Source organism: Lytechinus variegatus, chromosome 4 (genome assembly GCF_018143015.1).
Source record: "Lytechinus variegatus isolate NC3 chromosome 4, Lvar_3.0, whole genome shotgun sequence".
NCBI classification, from domain to species: domain Eukaryota; kingdom Metazoa; phylum Echinodermata; class Echinoidea; order Temnopleuroida; family Toxopneustidae; genus Lytechinus; species Lytechinus variegatus.
Window position 1 is genome coordinate 64,615,335 of NC_054743.1, and position 20,598 is coordinate 64,635,932.

A 20,598-nucleotide genomic window follows, 5' to 3' on the forward strand; every position below is an offset into this window, starting at 1 on the left:
GCGAATGATATTTAGAGTTGCATTTTGATTGCGACTCTTTCTGCTACCGGGCGCATTGCGTAATTTCAAAATGAATATATATAATGGGACCCATTGCATTAAAAAGTTATTATTAAACACAACGCGAAAAATCAAACGCATCTTGATTTTCAACCAATGAAACGAACGAATTAGGGACCTGAACTTTTTTTAATTGCGATTAAAGTTGAACACGATTTGATTTTTTTCCTGGTCCCTGGCTGTATAATGAATAAGAATACACCAGTAATTTCCAAAAAGAACTTAGCCTTTTCCGTGAAAGCATTATCGGGCATATGCCTGCAGCATTACTTGTTATAACCACCAATAATTCATTTCTCATTACCGAAAACAGAATTAACCGAATGTATGACCGTTCGATCTTATAAGCATTTTATGAGCTCTTAACATTAAACCTGTTTAAGATTCGTCGTAATTCCTCCAAAGAACGTTATAGACCTCGTTGATTAGAGCGCAATACTTTGTAAGAAGTTTGAATATAGTAGTCGTCCGGAATAAGTATTTATAATGATACAAAATAATTTGATACATAATTTTTCATAGGACGATGTGAAATATAAATTACTTGAAAAATGTCAGATTTATCATGGTAATCTTAATAGTTGTCAGATTTTGTAAATGAATGAATTTCGAGATGATCGAGATTTAGTATTATATGTGATGATAATGATCATTATAGTGATTGATTGATTTTATCTATTTCAAATTCAGTATGGCTTATATCATAGAAAATAAAATGATCGTTTCAAATAAAACATAATTGCATGACAATCAAAGACATAAGCGCTGGTAATAGATTTTAAGACTTAATCTATATATAAAAAAATTGCAAGGCTAAGCATTGGTTTGGTTTTAAAGGGGGTATAGGATTCTTTTAATTCCTTTTGAATTAGATAGAATTCAATCTAAACATTTTTTTGTTATTTCCACCGAATCGTTCAGAGTAAAGTGTACAATGTTTAACATATACATTAATATCATAAAATGGGGGAACTGACAAGATACTTGGAGTGAAACACATTCCCTAATAACTAATTAATTTGACGGTTTTTTCTGTCAGATTAAAAAAAACATTTTGTTTTACTCCAAAATGGACGCAATACCTCATACCTCAAAGAAGAAACTGACAAGCACAAAACTGAAATGTAAACAGTTATCAAATATAATTAGATGCATTTTCTCATAAAAGTGACACTATAGCTCGTACCACTGAACGTCTGATATTTTTAGTCATAATTTACTCATAACTTTAGAGTCAACCATAAGTAGTTGTTGATCTGTCTTTCGATATGGACAAAATAGACTCTCATGCGTACATATAGCAGATTTCGAACAAACTGACATATGGAAATATAAATCATATGTTTATCACCGAGTTATGCCAATTTAGAGGCCATTGTTACGAGCATTTAGATTTGTAATTGTTGAAAGTGCTTTAAATATTGCTGTAAATGACCAAAGATTTTCTTCCAAATTGTACTTTTCAAAATCATTCCAATCGCCTTATTGTGTTTATACGTATATTTGTTATGGTGATATTGTATACGACGCAGATGGAGTGTTGCGTGAAACTTACGTTCAATCGCAAATCAAGCGTAGGCCTAACTCCCAAACTCAAGCGTACTTGATTTTGATTGTAAGAAAGTTGAGTTGTAATTGAGCGTAAACCAACTTCAAAATTTCATTTGAAGGAATTGCGCTTGATTCGATGGCTTAAGATTGATTTGGAATTGAACTTCAGTTTCTTGCGACATTGGCCTATCGGTTATAGAAATTACATTTAACACTGTGCCTCTATGTCAGTGGACATGCATCAAAATGGTATAAAAACTGCACTATTCGGTCTTATCGAGGCTTTCAAAATGCAACAGGATATATATGCAACCGTACTAAAAGTGCCTTCACATAATTTGCTCAATTTCAAATTATCACTGTTGAACATCTGATCATATATTCATGATTATATTACACCTGTTTTCGTTGAGGGGCCGTTTCACGGAGAGATTTTCAATGACATATTTTACAAGCTACTGATATACTGTGATCTGATTGGTTGAGAGCTAAATTCTCTTTGTAAATTACTGAGAAAAACAACAGGGGCCGCGGCACGGTTTTCAAAGTGGGGGGAATGACCATGCAAAAAAAATCACAATCATATGGTAATTTTTTACGTTTTTGTACACGGTTTTGGAAAAAAGTGACCCCCCCTCCCCCCGCTACGGCGCGCCGCGGCGGCCCCTAAGAAACTTTCTGGCACGCTCATAGAAAAAGGGGAATATAATGATATGTTTTTCCAAAAGAGTCTTAAAAATTATTTCATGAGGAAATCAAAAACAAACTTATGAACGTGTAAGAATCTATACAAGGGTGTCATCGTCATCCGTAATTCTGTCTTAAGTGTTGCTTTCAAAGTTGCATGCATGGAATCTTTATCTATATTTTTCTAACAAATGTGTTATTTCTGTGAAAAAGATAATTATGTTGTGAAATATTTGACTTTGGGCTGTAAAACGTGCCTTGAACAGTATCTTCCTATCATTAAGAAACCAAAATGCAATATGTAAATAAGATTTTTTTCTTCTCTTTTTTTTTTCAAGTGTTGAGTGTTGTCTATAGCACGTCTTGTTGTTACAGGCTTAATGTATATAAATTTTGTCACTTATCCTTTTTGCGACTTGTTAAATTGTCTTTTTTATTGTGACTGCGATTTTTTGAAAATCATGCACCAAGAATCAATGAAGATTTTTTTAATAATCTGACATTTTTTATCTTAAAAGATTAGATTACTGTGATGTAGAGAAGGCGTTTTCTTCGAATATTATGTTTTTTGTCTTCGATGTGGCAGATTAGCAAACCCTTTTCTGTAATTATTTGTACAAGAATATGTGAGACACACTAGCCATATTCTGGCTAATAAAAGAATATAAAACACATTTTGCAATTGTATTTGTGTATGTCATTGCAACAGTCGTGTATCTGGGGAATGAAGGGGGGGGGCTAAAGACAAACAAAAAATGACTCGAAAATTGGTACTTCGCTTCTGCTTCAATAAGATTTACGACTACAGCTATTTAGAGGGAGGAAAAGGAGAAGAGAGGAAGGAGAAGAAGAAGAGGAGGAGAAGAAAAAGGAGGAGGAAAAGGAGAAGAAGAGAGGAAGAAGGAGAAGAAGAAGAGGAGAAGAAAAAGAAGAAGAAAAAAGAGGAAGAAAAAGGAAAAAATAAAAAGGGGAAGAAGAAATAAGAAGGGAAGAAAAATAAAAGATAAACACGTTGTAAATGTTCTATCACATTGATTTTTTTTACAATAAATAGTATTATCTTTCATTCCTTTGTTGGGGACCCCCCTCCAAAAGAAATATATATAAATAAATAAAAATAAAGAAACGAAAATAAAAATAAATACAAAAATATACATGTATATATTATCAAAAAGGCCCGTTTTTTAGAAAGTACCCCGCCATCATATCAAGCTACATGTACAGTCATTTTTCACTCATTGTCATTTTTCAAACTTTCCGTTCGTTTGCACCCCCCTCTATATTATTCTTTCCTTCATTTATTTTCCTTCTTTCAACCCCTTTCCTTTTCTTTCTATCCCCTCTCCCTTCTTTTTCGTCTCTCTCTCCATTTCTATTCTTTAGCTTCTTTCATAATCCCTTCTTCCTTTTTTCTACCCCCTCCTCTGCATTCTTTGCCTCATGTTTCTACCCCCCCCCCCTTCTGTTCACCCTTTCCCTTCTCTATCTTCCTTTACTCTCACCATCCACCTAAAATGTCGAAGAACGCCCCCTTTATTTCTTTTATTTGTGTTCCCTTTTACAATAAATAAGGGTTTATACAGCTCACGTATGCATCTTGTTAGGTGATCAACTAAGGCACTCCTATATTACCCAGCTTTTTAACATCAAGCGTTCTCTGCAATACCCGCATAGTACACCTCTCCTTATCATCACTATTTCAAGAGTAAATTGAAACATCTGAATTTAAAATGGGAAAAAAATAAGACTCCACAAGAATGTTTATGATTTGCATTTTAATAATATATCTTATGTATAAATATGTACAAAAACTGTCATAAATACAAATGACACACAAGTACAAATGATTAATAGTACTTCAAGTTTGATGAATATGAAAGATTTGAGAAATACAAATAAATATGAATACAATGCAAGTAATTCAATATCATATCGCATAATGCTTGCAAACTGTAGTAAGGTATGCATAATAGTAGTTCCACTGGAATAATATTTTGTATAGCTGAATGTATAAAATTAAACTTGAGAGAGTTTGAAGGAGCCTTTTGTAATGGTAATTGGAACACGAAGAGGCTATGGCCTGTATACACCTTACATCAAGGGGGAATATGGGAAAAGAAGAAAGGTGGGAGTTTGCAAAAGAATCGTACCAGATGAGGTGGTTATGACTTTATAGTGAGACCACTAAGACTATGTGAATTTCAAATTGGCAACTTGGCGAGTAGAAATTCAGAAATTGTGTATTTTTTTCCGTAGTGCCCCCTTCCCACTAGCAGCAACATTTTGTTCTCATTGAACAGTCTTCTTTTTTTTTGGGGGGGGGAGCTTTCCATAATTTTAACAAATAACTTTTACCAAGTTAAATCTGGATTTACTGAAAAAAAAAATATGGTGCCATTGGGCCAAGATATACAGTCTGCGTTATTGGACAAAATTGCAAACTGAGCTAGTTTAAAATAATGTTTCACAAATCAATTGAAAATTATGTTTGACAATATAAACCACAAAATATGTAATGGTCCTTGTAAAGAAGTCACTGTCAGAATTAGTTTGAAGAACATGACACTCAAAGCAAATACAACTTTCAATAACTTACATTCGTTTGTCCAATTCTGATCAAACAATCGTTCAAATATTCTCATTTTTCATATTTATTTTCATGATTGGGAATTCAATATTATCTTATTGCCCAGGCTCGGGGGTTGAGAATATCTTGTAAAGAAAGTCATGTAACTTAAAATGCCATTGATATAAAATTTTATGAAACAAGGTAATGGTATCTTTAGTGAATCCAATCTCATTCTCATCAACAATCGCAGTTGAATGTCTTATAAAAAACAAATAAGTGGAAAGACTATGGGGAGTACTAAAAGTAGATTATTTTTTATATAAAACACTTTGAAACTTATCACACGTCGGTATAAAAATCTTTAAAATCCTTTATATTTTAAAAGTGAATACAGTGTTATTCAAGGTATATGATTACATTCCTATTAATTATGAAAGCATGATTTGAAAGAAGCAAGAAAGAGTTTGTTTTGATCCCATAAATTGGACCAATCTACATAAGAAGCAGTGGATGTAGTCTGCAGGTGCAGATCTTAGGTTTCATATTTTGTAATTATAATTCATTTATATCATCTAATTGTTCACTATTGGAAATAAATATAGTAGTTGCCAATTTGAGGATCAGAGGATCATTGGGATTCCTAGGAAATACTGTACTTGAATCGTAAAATGCATAAGAATTTCATATGATTGAAAAAAAATAATAGTTGATGCCAATTTGAGGATCAGGGGATCATTGAGATTCCTAGGAAGCACTGTACTTGACTCACAAGATGCATAAGAATTTCAAATGATTGCAAATATATAATAGTTGATGCCAATTTGAGGATCACAGGATCATTGAGATTCCTAGGAAGCACCGTACTGACTCATAAGAATTTCAAATAATTGAAAATAAATAATTCATTTTGCCAATTTGAACACCTGAGGATCATTGACATTTACAGGAAGATCTATAACTTAATAGACTTACCTCTAAAATACTTCACATCACAAGAATTTCATGAAACCCTATGGCCAATGCAATGTCATGCAGTAAAGGGAACTTCATTCTCAAACCGGACATTAACAGGGCCCTGGTACACTTACAATAATAATCACTTTTATAATCAATTGTAATATCCATTGTATAATCAATTTTAACTGTTAGTCTATGGCACATCATGGATAAGAAGGTACAATTGATTACAAATATCGATTGTATCACTTTATGGGACTTTGATAATGTTCCCAAACTTGAGATCAATTGGATCAATCACAACCCTTCATTAGGCAAGGTCCACACCCCCACGTAAACTTAGAATGCACGGCAATGCACAAAGTGATTTTCCTCTTTCTATACGTTTCATAAACTCTCCTAATTTTTGTTGCATTAGAATTTTGGAAGCGAAGTCAATCATTTATGTTACTATGTTTCACTAACTGACATCCCCCCCAATTCCATCTCCACTTGAGTAATTTATCTACATGTATGTTGGCTAGCTTTCATCTTATGCAGAATTTACTGTAGTATGTCTCTTAATCCAAGATATGGTTTCAAAATAGGAATACTGTCATGGAATATGTCCATACTCTGAAGTCCAGTATAACTTAGACCATGGTCTACTAGAATGCCAACATTATGGGAAGCCAAAATTGTGAAAATTCTGTCTGAATTATCTATTCAATTCTTAATCTCACACAGTTATGAATGTTTGGAGTTCAAAATGATCTGATAAATTTGACCTGTACCAAGAGACTTGTGCCACAATTGGCTATCCATAGTTAAACCACAAATGGCTATCCATAAATAAACCACAATTGGCTATCCATAGTTAAAAGGCAATTTTTAAACCAGAGTTCAGAATATGGGCCAGTATGTTTAGTGTAACAAAAGTACACATCAAAATGATAAAATAGATAAATGGCAACTCTGCTTCAACTCATAGAATAATCTCCCTCGTGTATTTCAATTTCTGCTCCGGGCAGCAGTCCTATTAAAATTCTCCACAGTACTGAAGAGACTTGCACCGTTGCTGGCACCATTACTATCGAAAGGTACACCACTCCCTCTCTCCGTACTCATGGAAGGTACACTGGAAGGGTTACTGATGGTACCACTAGTTCTATTATCAATGGTGGATTTGGTGGCACCGGCACCATTTACGGTACCACCGCCGGGGTTTCTGTGTTTTACACTGAATTGACCATAACCCGCATGGTTTTCACTGCTTGACCTAGTGGAATGTGAAGAAGAAGCACCATAGGTACCACTTGTTTTGTCCTTGGTACCATTAGTACAATAGAAGTTATTGTTTGGCGCACCAAAGGTACTGTTGTTTACTGAGCTGGCATCGTTTCGGATATTACCTGAGGTTGCACGGTTGGTGAACGCTCTTGCGGTGTTTGATGCATATGAATATGAGTTTGGATTCAGAGATGTGGAAAATGAATTAGGTGCCGCGTTATTGTTTTTGTTTGCTGGAACCTCTGGGTAGTTTGTGGTACCAGCGTGTGACTGGTTGCTTCTAGTGATGGCAAACATGGCACCGTTGCTCCCGCTCCTTCCTTGAATCACAGAATAACCCGGAGGCAGAGACTGGTGGGGGGCGTGACTTCTTGACTGACGGTGCATCTGATTCTGATCCTTTGAAGAGGTAGCATCGGTGTGACTTGACATCCCACGGACAGCACTCAGAGACGGGGTTACACCAAGACGACTGGCAGCCGACTTGGAAGGTGCAGCCGAGTAACCCGACCTGTGTGTCCTAACACTGGTACTTGAATCGCTTCCACTACCAATTCTCTTCTGATCTAAAGGTGAACTAGTCCTACCATGAGGTACAGAGTTTGGATTGCTCACAGATGGGGAAGGTCCACTTTTTAAAGAAACATCATGCAACCTATTCTGACTCAACGACTGTCCATTGGTTACATTGTTTGAGTTTGTAAGGTATGGTTGGGAAACCCTATACTTATTATCAGAGGAATCACTGTTGGTACTTCTATAAGGTGGTGGATCATTATGAGATGTTTTCATAGGCTCAGATTTGATGATCTTGAAGAGATCAGGACGCTGATTTGAGGTTGAGGATCGAGGATTGTAAGTCCCCTGATAAGACTTTCCACTGTTTGGATTAATGACATTGTACTTGATTGGGGAGGGGTGTTGGTGTGATGATGCCTCTCCAGACGAAATACCAGAGGAAGTGCTCTGAGCCTTCCCGGAGTCGGTTGGTGATGGGTTATCACTTGAAGGTTGTTCTGTACTTGGAGTTCCAACTCTATGACCATCTGACGATGAAGATGCGAGGGTCGATGTTGAAAGTGGCTGAGATGCAGTAGAAGTTGGTGAGACAGGAGGGCTGAAAGGAGGCGTATAGTTTGCTTGCGTGCGTAACTCTGTTGGTGGTGGTTGAGTACTTACTGGGAGATGGGGTCGGACTTGAGCGTGTAATGGAGGCGGAGGTCTAGCATTGACAGTGAGCGCTTGGTATGCGATCAAGTCTGCCCTTCTGGGTCCATGTGACCTTCGATCTGAAGACACACTGGACCCCTTCAAGGTATGGAGACCAGAGTCTCTGGTGGATGATGAAACATCCGTAGAACCACTAATTGATTTTGGTTTGTATGACACCGTCTCGAGGGATTGTTGAGATGTGGTATCAGATTCTGACGATTCTGATGATTCAGTATCGTCCGTTTCTTGACATGGAAAGACAAAATCAGAAGGAAGTGAGTGTTGAGAGTCTGTGTTAGGGGAACGTTCATGGGCAGCGATGAGAGGAGGTCGGTAGGTTCCATCGACCATACTGAGAGGAGTACCACTATTGCTACTGCTTCCACTGGCATGGTCTTCATCGCTAACTGCTTGCCTGAAACTGCCACTCCTGGATGACTTTGGAATGGCACCAGACTTGGCATAGTCCTTACCTTTCGCTGTCTCCGCCTTCTTGTAACGGTGGGGGGACTGTTCGCTAGGTTGCCTCGATGATACATAACGTTCCTCAGCATGGCTTTTCATTGCAACATGCTCCTCCTCCTCCTCTTCATCTTCACTTTCATCTTCGCTTTCTTCATCACTTTCATCATCTTCCTCTTCCAAATCACAATCACTGACATTCCCGACCGATTTCGATCTCTTCCGATGGGTTAGTACCTCGCGACCGTTCAACCTGTAGAACCCTGCCCTCGGACGACTTCTCCTAGCGGCGGAAGATACACTCTCTAAGGCAGCATCATCCATGGTCCTGCTCAACTGTTCATGGAGTGGCTGAATCCTTGACTCAAACCAGTGCCTGAGTTCCTTCCTCAGGACATCCGTACGAGCATCGTGCTCCTCAGACCATGCTTTCCTCTCCTCAACGGCCCTTTGATCAATCCTATGTATACAGTCCGCTCTTTCGGCGGCGATGCGTTCCTTGCACAGTTGGTCCATGCACTGAGCCTGGTGCGTCATACGCTTCTCAATGTTGTTCATTCTGCTCTCAAAGCGAGCTTTAGACATGTCTATTTCGTGCAAGAGTCTCTCTTTACTTGCTTCCACCTGATTCTCAAGTTTCTTGATGTATGGCGTACAGTTGCATTGAACCGGCATTGGAACCTGAGGAGATAAATGAAAAAGAATACTTATATATCAATTCGTAAGTTGATAATTGCCAGCTTTTAGTTGCTGGAAGTCAGTTTCCAAGGTGCTGATAGCCAGCTTCTAGGTTGCCAGTAGCCAGTTTGAAGTTGCTATTAGCCAGCTTAAAGTTGTTGATAGCCAATTTCAAGTTGCTAATAGCCAGCTTTAGATTTAAGAGAAAAGTATGCAATGCAATAAGCATTGTTCAAACTTTGCAATTGATCACACTTGTGTGTAACAAAACCCTGATTGGCTAATTTTGGCTAGCCATCAAGACATCTCAACTTGTCTACAGGTGAGCATTTCTTCCACATTTTTGTCCGACAAGTTGTCAGATCCGACACCTTTCCTTGATTCTGATTGGCTGAGTAGCACTGTAACTATGGCAACTGTTGGATTAAATGGGACTTGTCGGATAAGGCGGCTTGTCAAAGGTGCGCGTGCGTCTTTACCTTTATATTCCACGGCGATCCCGCTCAACGTTCCATTGTCCATTTTTCTTTCCTACGGGTCAGTGCTCTTGCCATTCAAGACGCCACCGTTCCCTTTTGCAGCGAAAACGGAAGCGTGCGCTTTGATCTTTTCTTTTGACACCACCCGGTTGTCTCTCCGATAAGATGTTTCTGCATGAGCGCCCTCTATGTCCACGATATCGGCATTTTAGGCAAACTATTAAACGCCCGATCTCTAGTCACTGATCTGAATATTGTTGTGTCCTTGTATCGGTGTGCGTAGTCCAGTGGGGTATATATTTTCAAAAGTTACGCTTTCACATTTTTTGGGGAGAATTTTTCGTTTCGGGTTTCAGTATATGACAAATTTCAATTAGATTTAGATTTCATTTCTTTAATAGAACAATTAAGCTTTAGCCCTTAATAGCACGAGCATGTTGTTTTATTTTGAAGAACATACCGTTAACATATTGAATTTCTGAAAGTAAGTGTTCAGGCGAGGGTAAGATTTTTTTCATCACACTGAGCCCACACAGTCAGCATTGTCGGGTGAAGAGGAAAAATATGGAATTGTCCTTAACATCTTTGTAAACGAAATGCAAAAACCCACGCAAAAGATACAATATAAATCATACCTTGGTCCAAAAATGATGGCATTTAAAGATATACATTGAAACGCTACCGTGACAAAAAATAACAATAAATGAATAAAATGCAACCGTTTTTTTCTGGAAAAAAGGTTGAAAACTAAGGGCAGCGTTGAAATTCAAATTTGAGCTTAACATAGGCCTATGTTTAATTTAGCCCTCTTATATATATGTTCACTAGCGTACCTACAGGGGGCAGACTCCCCCCCCCCCCTCTCCCTGACGAGTCACAACCCATGCAACGGACCTATCCCTGCCCCCCCCCCCCCCCCCCGACGAGAAGTTGAAGACCTTTTTTTTTGCTTGTCAATTTGTTTTTGCTGTGAAATGTCCTTTATATCCTGTTGAGGACTCTTTTAAGGCGATTTTGCCCCCCCCCCCCCGATTGTGGAAAATCCGAGGTACGCCACTGCATTTGTTTAAACATTGGAATTCTAGAAACTTATATATTCGCATATAATACAGATGCCGTGCAAAACAAACGAATAAAATATAATTAATTTGAACTTTAAAAAATAAATTGGATGCTCAAGCTGTCATATCGGTAATTGTAGCTTAAATGCACAATTCTTGAATTTCATTACCCGAAATTCAGAACAAAAAGTACTTTCGTTACTTTTTAAGACCATTACAAAAATCTTTACCTTCGAACGAAATCAAAAGCACTTAAAAATAAATATTGAAATTATCAAAGTTGAGGTAGTCTTGACCATGAATAGAGTTGAGTGTTTATAAAGGAATTAAGCGTCTTCTATTAATCCCATTCTAAACTTTGAATGACCGATGAAAAATATCGCGTGAATTAAAATGAAACTTAACACATTGAAGTGACTCCGACATGACACTGGACAGGAAAATCTATACTATATCTTTTTACCTGTGATCCGTCTTTATTCTCTTATATAAATTTCCCCTGTGATCTAGAGTGCTCTGTGACCTAGTGTTCTTGATTACCATCCAGGAGCCACAGAACCGAAGGGGATCTGGGGCTGAGGCCTCCACAAGTACCATAATTTTATGCATGGTGACCCCACCCCTTCAAACCAGTCCGCTCGGGGGGAGGGGACTTAATTATTTCTTTCAATTTTCCTGTTCTACATACAATATTCAATTTTGTCAACTTAATACTGATGGTTCCTTTTTTTTATCCAACTTCATTTCTTCCTTTGAATTTTTCTAAAACTTTTCTATACCTATTTTCTTTTAACCTTCACGTTTGACTTGAACAATACGTGTATATTGCCGTTGACTTCTTCTTCCTATCAAATATCTGAATTAATCTGCAATGTGTGTATGTCAAATTATTGCAAATTAGATTCCCAGTGTCTAAGGTAAACATAATTTACCGACGTAACACGAAAGCCTCTTTGGCCTAGTTTCCCTTCCAACTTTGTACCTCACCTCTTAATTGTATAGCTGCATTCTGTATAGCTTGCATATTCAAATGCGCACCAAAAATAAATTAACGTACAGGAAATGGTAATACCTCGGTCATATTTGCTTTACGGCGGCCATACAGCGAGTCGAAAACAGCCGTTTTATTCATTTTATTCAAATTTCCTATATTTAGCTGGTACAAAAACTGTTAAAATGACTGTTTTCGACTTGCCTTAGAACAAATGTGACCGAGGTATTTAGCATACTAGATCAACAAGGATGGAGTGCATGCTGGTGCGGATCCTGCCGGAGTAACACAATACAATCCAATAAGCGCCGTATTTATTTTGAACAATAGTTGGGCTCTCAAAAGTATTGTGGTCTATTTTGTGACCTCTACTAAAAGAAGTAGTGGGTCTATACGGGGGTCTATATTCTGCACATGGAGGGTACAGTTATGTAGTGAATCCAGGGGGGGGGATCCGGCCCGTGTGCCGGCCCCCCTTTGAGAGCCATTATCAATTTTGTTAATGTAAATATGCCATTTTACACAAGTGTGCCCCCTTTGAAACTCACAACATGTATTTTAATGAGAATATGTCGTTCATACCCAAATGAGGACCTTCACTTTAGCCTGGTAAACACCTCTTTTCAAAATATATTTGGTTATTAAAATCCCGGGGGGGGGGGGCCACTTCCATTCACGAGTGGATACCATGCGCGACCATGGGGTCTCGAAAAGCACCCTAAACACGTAATTTCCATTTTCTGAAAATGCACCCCTTAACAAGTATTGGCGTTTGAAACCCTACCCTTTACAAGTATTGGAAACAAAACGATACTCTTGGCAAATGTTCCCTGAAATGAACCCCTAAACAAGTAAAGGAATGTTTTATTGTTACGGGTCCTTCGGTCGTCGGCTTGACCTTATTCGGTTTAGAACGACCCCACCTTCTACACCTCGCGCAAATCGGACCCTAAACACGAAGTGTTGGGGCAAAAAAGACATCCTTTATAAAACATTCTATCTTTGTTTTATCATCCCCGCAAATTCGACCCTAAACACGTAATTTTCCTAGCAAAATAGATACCCTTTTTTCATTATTTTTGTGTTTTTGACACCCTTATCACGTTACGTACGTAAAGTGCCCTATCGTGAAAAAGACATCCTTTTTACGTGTTTTTTTGGTCGCGCATGGTATCCACTCGTCAATGTAAGTGCCCCCCCCCCGGATTAAAATGCACAGAGAGATGGTAGGCAATAAATATAACTCGAATGTTTACATTAAGAGTAGACCTATCATGCCTATAAAGAGGGAATTTACATGCTTAATTAAAAATGTGTTGATAAAATATCATTCGAACGTTGTGTTATAATCTGCTTCGCCAAGCAGGTTTTATGTAATATTGCTCTTTATAAAGGCAAGCATTAAACTACATTAAATGTCGAAATGTTGAGAAATATATTGGAAACCATATCAAAATGCACATTACGAAAAGAAACAAAATCAAGGTTCTAGTATGGGGACAAAACGAGAACAAGAGAACTACCCATTTGATGCTAATTGTAATTCCCCGAAAGCCGGACGTTGAAAATGACATGGGCCAGTGCATTGCAAGCTGTATTTAACGGCTTACCCCATTGTCAAGGTAGATTTAAATTACCCATTCTTGATTGCGGAGATTACCCTATATTCTTGAACATATAGAGGTGGTCTGAGTGGTGGCGGATTTCAATAGAAAGATGACCTCTTGATTGGTATATAGGGGTATGTCAAGGGGAGATTATCACTTTGTCAGCGCTGGTGACTGTCTTGTTACTTTGATGTTCCCCGATGTGCCTTCTATTCGAAAACCGTGTTTGCAACTAATCCCAATTATGAGACTATTTGGCATAAAAATGAAAGCCTAACTGCACCTTTTTCATAGACTTCGTTTGAAAATAAAATACTTACGTTTAAGGTAAAATTGGAATATAAGAAGGCGCTTTATAATATGTAAACCAAATATTGTCACTTTTAAGCTTTATTCTTTAAATCAAATGTAAAAATAAATGTAAAATAATCTCACAAGCCTAATCTAAATAGTGCGAGCGCGAAGCGCCCGCTTTTTTTAAATTTTTTATTTCATGTATTTTGTCCTTAAATAGCATTCTGGCAATGCTTCTGATCCTAAACGAGATGAATGAATTTAGTACGCATTGATCGTTCTGATAAAAAAAGGAATCTGTTAACGGCTGCTCGTAATTATCCGTAAATTAAAACGTTACATATTTCAACAATTAGATAATGCGAGCGCGAAGCGTGAGCTGAAAATATTTACTTTTCTACCTGAAGAATGGAAGTTCTAAGCAATTTTTGTAATCATGAAAAAGGTACATACATAACTACGTAATCGATGCGAGCGCGAAGCGCAAGCAGAAAATTTGAGATTTGTAGGAGAATTGTGAGTGGATATGGATCACATTTAAAAAGGAACATATACATGTATGATTCATTATTATTACTTTGAGTTTTGACATAGGGCCGGAAAATTCTAAGAACAATATTCCATCATATGAAAATTATGACTGTCTTCCTATTTCTCTTCTTATCAAATCGCGAGATGAAACTTTTTGATATTCCATTCTGAAAAAGGGACAATTTATCATTAAATTAATTTATTAATCTAATAAGCCTAATCAGAGCGCGAAATCTGTCAATATTATAGCACTTCTATAATTATGAAGAAGATGCATGAGTTGATATATTTTCAAAAATCAATGTGAGCGCAAATCGCCAGCCGAAAATTGTTGATAAACTCATAAAATGGAGATTTTAATTAGTTTGTAATATAATTAATATTGAAATTTTCATAACTCACCAATCAAAATGCGAGCGTGCAGCGCTAGCTAATATGTTTTCACAATCTGACATGAATAGGGATATTTTGATAACTAAAATAGAATACAGGAAAATAATAGGTACCTGACAAATCAAATTTTGTGAGCGCGCAGCGGGAGCAGAAAATGTTAATATTCAGACAATAATTTTTTTTTCAGAACACTTTTTAAAAATGAAAGTTCGATTTCCGAGTTAAAATATGTTATGTATATTGACTTAAAAATTTGATATTTTAAGTTCCATATGTGTAAATCACCTAAAAGGCAATGCGAGCGCGAAGCATGAGCGAAAATTTTATTTAATGACATGAAAGAATTCTTTTTAATTGTTTTTCCCTCATCTTATTTATTCAATCGTTGTCCTCCTCCTATGTTTTTTCTCCTCTCTTTTCCTTTTTTTCTTTCTTTCACCGTTTTTTTTTGCTCCGCCAATAGAGGGAGGAGGGAGGGGCGGGCCCCTTGCCCCCCCACTCGATCCAATTCAGGAACAATCTAATAGAAAGTACTAAACAAGCAGATTCAAGAGAGAAATTCCATTTTTTTTTTTTGGGGGGGGGGGTAAATAGCCTTTCCCGCCGCATGTGAAGCCCCCTATCGTTTACAGCCTACTGTGAACTGTGCAACTACTTTAATTTTTGGTGAAATTCATTCTCTCTTTCTATTTGTTCCGTAGCGTTTAGATACATGTTTTGTGCTTCACTTGTAAGTGGTATACAAATAATGTAAATTCCTATTAATGGCGTGCGCTTCCCGATCTCCTTATCGAAATCAATATTAATGAAAGAGCACAATATTGTTCTCGCTCTAATGGAGGGGGGGGGGGTGTCAGTGTTCTATCAAGCAAAAGACGTAGGCCTATATGTGCATAAGTTCATACCATTGGTGTAATGATAAAGAACCTGATGAATTATGTTTTTGTATATCAACGTTATCATAAAGTTAATACAAATGACAATCAATATGATTCAGACGTACACCGCTTTAACTGATATAACATGCATCCAGAAATCGAAATGTCCGATGAATTCAAAACGTACGTAGCAGGAATGCCATGCAATTCGGATGTTACAGCACTCTAAAATTAGAATAATCTCGTATTACAAATGTCAATTTTGCTAAAAATGCACATAAACTCATAACTTGATAGACTCTTGGGGATGATGTCGTTCATATAAGAATCGCACCGACCGCGATATGCAATCAATTTTTATACTGCATCGGACTTGACACCCGGGGGGGGGGCACTTCCATTCACGAGTGGATACCATGCGCGACCATGGGGTCTCGAAAAGCACCCTAAACACGTAATTTCCATATTTTGAAAATGTACCCCTTAACAAGTACTGGCGTGTGAAACCCTACCCTTAACAAGTATTGGAAACAAAACGATACTCTTGGCAAATGTTCCCTGAAATGAACCCCTAAATAACAAGTAAAGGAATGTTTTATTGTTACGGGTCCTTCGGTCGTCGGCTTTACCTTATTTGGTTTAGTACGACCCCACCTTCTACACCTCGCGCAAATCGGACCCTAAACACGAAGTGTTGGGGCAAAAAAGACATCCTTTATAAAACATTCTATCTTTGTTTTATCATCCCCGCAAATTCGACCCTAAACACGTAATTTTCCTAGCAAAATAGATACCCTTTTTTCATTATTTTTGTGTTTTTGACACCCTTATCACGTTACGTACGTAACGTGCCCTATCGTGAAAAAGACATCCTTTTTACGTGTTTTTTTTTTTGGTCGCGCATGGTATCCACTCGTCAATGTAAGTGCCCCCCCCCCCCCCGGGACTTGACATCCCGCAAAATCTTTCCCATAATTAGATTGCTATCCATTCTCTTTCTTTTTAATCTAAATATAATCTGTCTTTCAGGATCATGATATGAAAACCCTTTTATAACAAACATGATAAAGGAAAAACGCGTCTCAAGTTATACATGGTTCATTGCCTCAAATATACCAATCACCTTCGCTTGTTAATGTTTACATTATCACTGATATTATTATTCATGTTATTCGTATTATCATGTCCATTAATATCACTTCAAAGTTCTAATTATCACCATCATCATCACTGTTATCATCATCATCATTCATTCATTATCTATTTCCAATCGTTCTCCAGTATCAATTTTATAGTTTATATCATTAAAAAATATGAAAGATAATAGTAATGATTATGGTGATGTTGGTAATCATGAACATTATATCCGTTCTGTGAGATAATTTATGCGATTTTACACGCTAATCGCTCCTCGATGATGGTGAAAGAAATCTTTTAAATAGCACAACAGAAGTCGGGATGGTAGTTACTGCATACACGTACTTTAATACACTACATTATTACAAAAGATTCCCCATCGGGCGGGCCAACGGTCTTTTGAAGTAGGTTTATCTATTGAAATTACGACAATAATCACGACAGCGGATATGGGGAATTAAAGACTGTGAGCGTCTAGCTCTCTCATTGTTTTCTGTGGCGAACCCGCTGAGCATGCTATTGTCAATGATTCTCTACTATACGGGTGAGTGATCTTGCTCTTTCATGATCATAGGCCTGGGCAATGACTAAGAACAGTTCGATGAGTATCAATGCCAAGCAATCCTGAAAGGTCAATAATGTTCAATTCTCTTGATGGAGAAGTTTATATCATGGCCCTATTTGCTTTGGCTTTTAGGCCAGTAAGTGTACTAACTAATATTAGTTATAAATAAATAATCACGTTCCATCTATTTTAGAGTAATGATCTAATGCTAATATATCACTCTACATATCTCCCTGCAGCTTACGGCCCCATATCTTCACCCGTGAAGTACAGAATTTTGAAGCTTAAATTATTGAACATAATGGCATCCTAGTATTGTAATGATGTAATCACTGCAATATAGATAAAAACATTAATTTAATTCTACTCACATTGATTTTACTTTAGAACAAACTCACCCCCCTCTTCTATTTCTTCTGTTTCTCCGTCGTTATTCTTCTTTTCCACCTTATTATTCTTCTTGTTCTCATCCTTCGCCCCCTTCTTCATCTACTCTTCTTACTCCTTCTCCTTTTCTTTATCTTTTTTTCTTCTTCATATCCTTAGTCGTCTTTCATTATTCTTTTTTTCTCCACCTCATTCTTTTCTGCTGCTTCTTTCTTTTCCCTCCTCCCCCTTTTCTACGTCTCCTCTCTTCTTGTTCTTCTGCCCACCTGCTCTTCTTATACGTCTCCTACTGCTTTTCCTTCGTTCTTCTTCTTTTTCTTCTTGCATCTCCTTTTTTTCTCTATCTTTGTTTTTCCTCTCCGTATCCTTCCTCATCTCTCATTATTATCATCCCTTTTTACTGCTCCCCCATTCTACATGTACGTCTGCTTCTCCTTGGTAATTCTCAGTCTTCTCCTCCTCCTTCTCCCACCCCATCGATTCATGAAGATGAAATTATAATGAAATAATAGAAATGTTAACGAAGATAATACTTATAATAGAGAAATGAAGATGATTGCGATAGTAACAGCGGTGATGACGATATCGATAACTATGGGAGGTTATAGACCATGAACAGCACAAGATATCAGGAGCAATTTTAAATATGATTACATGACGATTTCGATACGAAATATTTATCATAAATCTAGATCTAGTACATTAATGTGCACTTCAGGGGCGGATCCAGCTTTCGCCAATAGGGTGGCCGATAAATATTTTCAGCAAAATTTTTCTCGATTGGCCGCCATAATTCTATTTTTTGTTGGTTTTTCAGGGGGTAGTCCTAACTGAAGACTGAAGTTTTAAGTAAATGTTAGTTTTTATTGTTATAAACAAGATAAGGTATCTCATGTGGTCATAATATAAAATGCGAGCGCGAAGCGCGTGCAAAAAAAATCGAAGATTCTGAGCAGTTTTTATAATAATGAACAAAGATAAGTATCCAACTAAACAATGCGAGCGCGAAGCGCGAGCCCGAACGTGAAAATTAAGGGACTCAATTAGGACTGTTTTTAGTGATTAGTGAAGAGGATACAAGTATCACCAATTAAATAATGAGTGATATTCCGACCTGAAAACTGGACGGTCTAAGTGCGTTTTTATTCAAAATTAAAGAACAAGCTTGTTTGCATGTCTCAAACAATTAAATGCAAGCGCGAAGCACGAGCTTAATTTTTTGATAAACTGACATAATACAGGAGCATTTTGACAAATTTTGGAAAGAATTTCCAAAGAGGTTAGGTTACTCACAAATAAAACAATGCGAGCGTGCAGCGCGAGCTGAAAATTTTGATATAACAATTTGTGTAAATCAAACAAAAAAATGAAAGCTTGATGCGTGAGCTAAAATATTGTGTGCAAATTGATTTCAGAACTGGATATATAAAGTGCCATTTAATCCTCTTGAATGGGATTCATTACACAGTTAATGCGAGCGCGATGCGCGAGCGATTTTTTTTTATATAAAGTCTGTTTTCCAATTCTTCCCCTCATCTTTTTCTTGTTTCCTTTCGGGGTCGGGCCGGCCGTTACGAGGCTGTAAATTACACATCATGGGTATAATAGCTCTTTCTTACTTTTCTTCCTGCTTTTCGTAGTTTCTATCAAGAAACACTTTTTTCTGCAGGTTGTCAAAAAATAGGGGGGCCGGGGCCGGCTCGGCCCCCTCCTGGATCCGCGCCTGCACTTATCTTTGTAGAATAATGAAATCGCCGCTCAATATCGATAATTCTGATGATCGCTAAAACATGTGAGGGTGCCGTGGCCGAGTGGTCTAAGGCGCCTGGCTATACATGGAAAGTCCGGGGTTCGATCCCCGGCTACGACATCTGTGCTCTTTTATCCTGCATTCAAATAAATGGAAATGCTTCACGCATTATTTGTAACTAGGTGTGTACTTGGTTTTTTTTTTTTTTTTAAAAGCATACGTGGTACAGTGTGTTATAATATTGCCTCAAAAATACCTGACATTTGATGGAATTCTGTGCTTATATCGCTCATTTCTCAGCACTTTTACCATTTTCTTTCACAGGGCTATTTGGCAAATATTTTTCATTTATACAAACAAACACTTCGTTGGTAAAATTCATTGCATTCTGATCGAACTAATTTTCTGATCGTTACCACAATTGGTATTTATCTTTAATTCCGAACATTACGTTTAATACGTTAAACCAATTAAATGAAGTTATACTTTAGTCTGTCATATGTTTTTATGTTGTACACTCATGCCCCGAGAGGGGATCGATAGTGTGAATAAAATGTAAATCTAAATCAGGGGTGGATCCAGCCTCCGCCAATAGGGGAGGATGATTTCATTTTTCACCCATATTTTCCCCGATCGGCCGCCCAAGGTTGATATTTGTTTATTTCTTTGAATTGGTTGTCCCAGTAGCGTAATGATTATTAAAGTTATTTTCTAAGTCTTCGCCTCATCTTATTCACTCGCCTTCCTCCTCTTATGTTTCCCCTTCTTTTTCTCCTCTCTTTTTCTTTCTTTCCCCTTTTTTTTGCTCCGCCAATAGGGGGGAGGGGCGGGCCCTATGTAAATGTAAATCCAACCAATAATTGGGTCTATGCAACATAATGTCTAAAGGTCGGGGCGGATCCATGACAGGGGGAAAAATTAGGTTCGCTTTCAAGGGGGGGGGGGCACTCTTCTGTTTTGGCTGCATTTTGCATTACAAATTTTAATTGTGCCTCTCATAATGGGGGGGGGTAGAAAGGTAACGGAAATTTGAGGATGCTGATTCATTCATGGCATACAATATTCAAATAGACGACCACA

The 20,598-nt window shown here is 37.5% G+C and overlaps 1 pseudogene; it reads right to left on the reverse strand.

Annotated features, from left to right (window-relative positions):
- Nucleotides 1-4,084: 4,084 nt before the first annotated feature.
- LOC121414537 overlaps nucleotides 4,085-20,598 on the reverse strand; it is a 33,634-nt pseudogene continuing 17,120 nt past the window's right edge.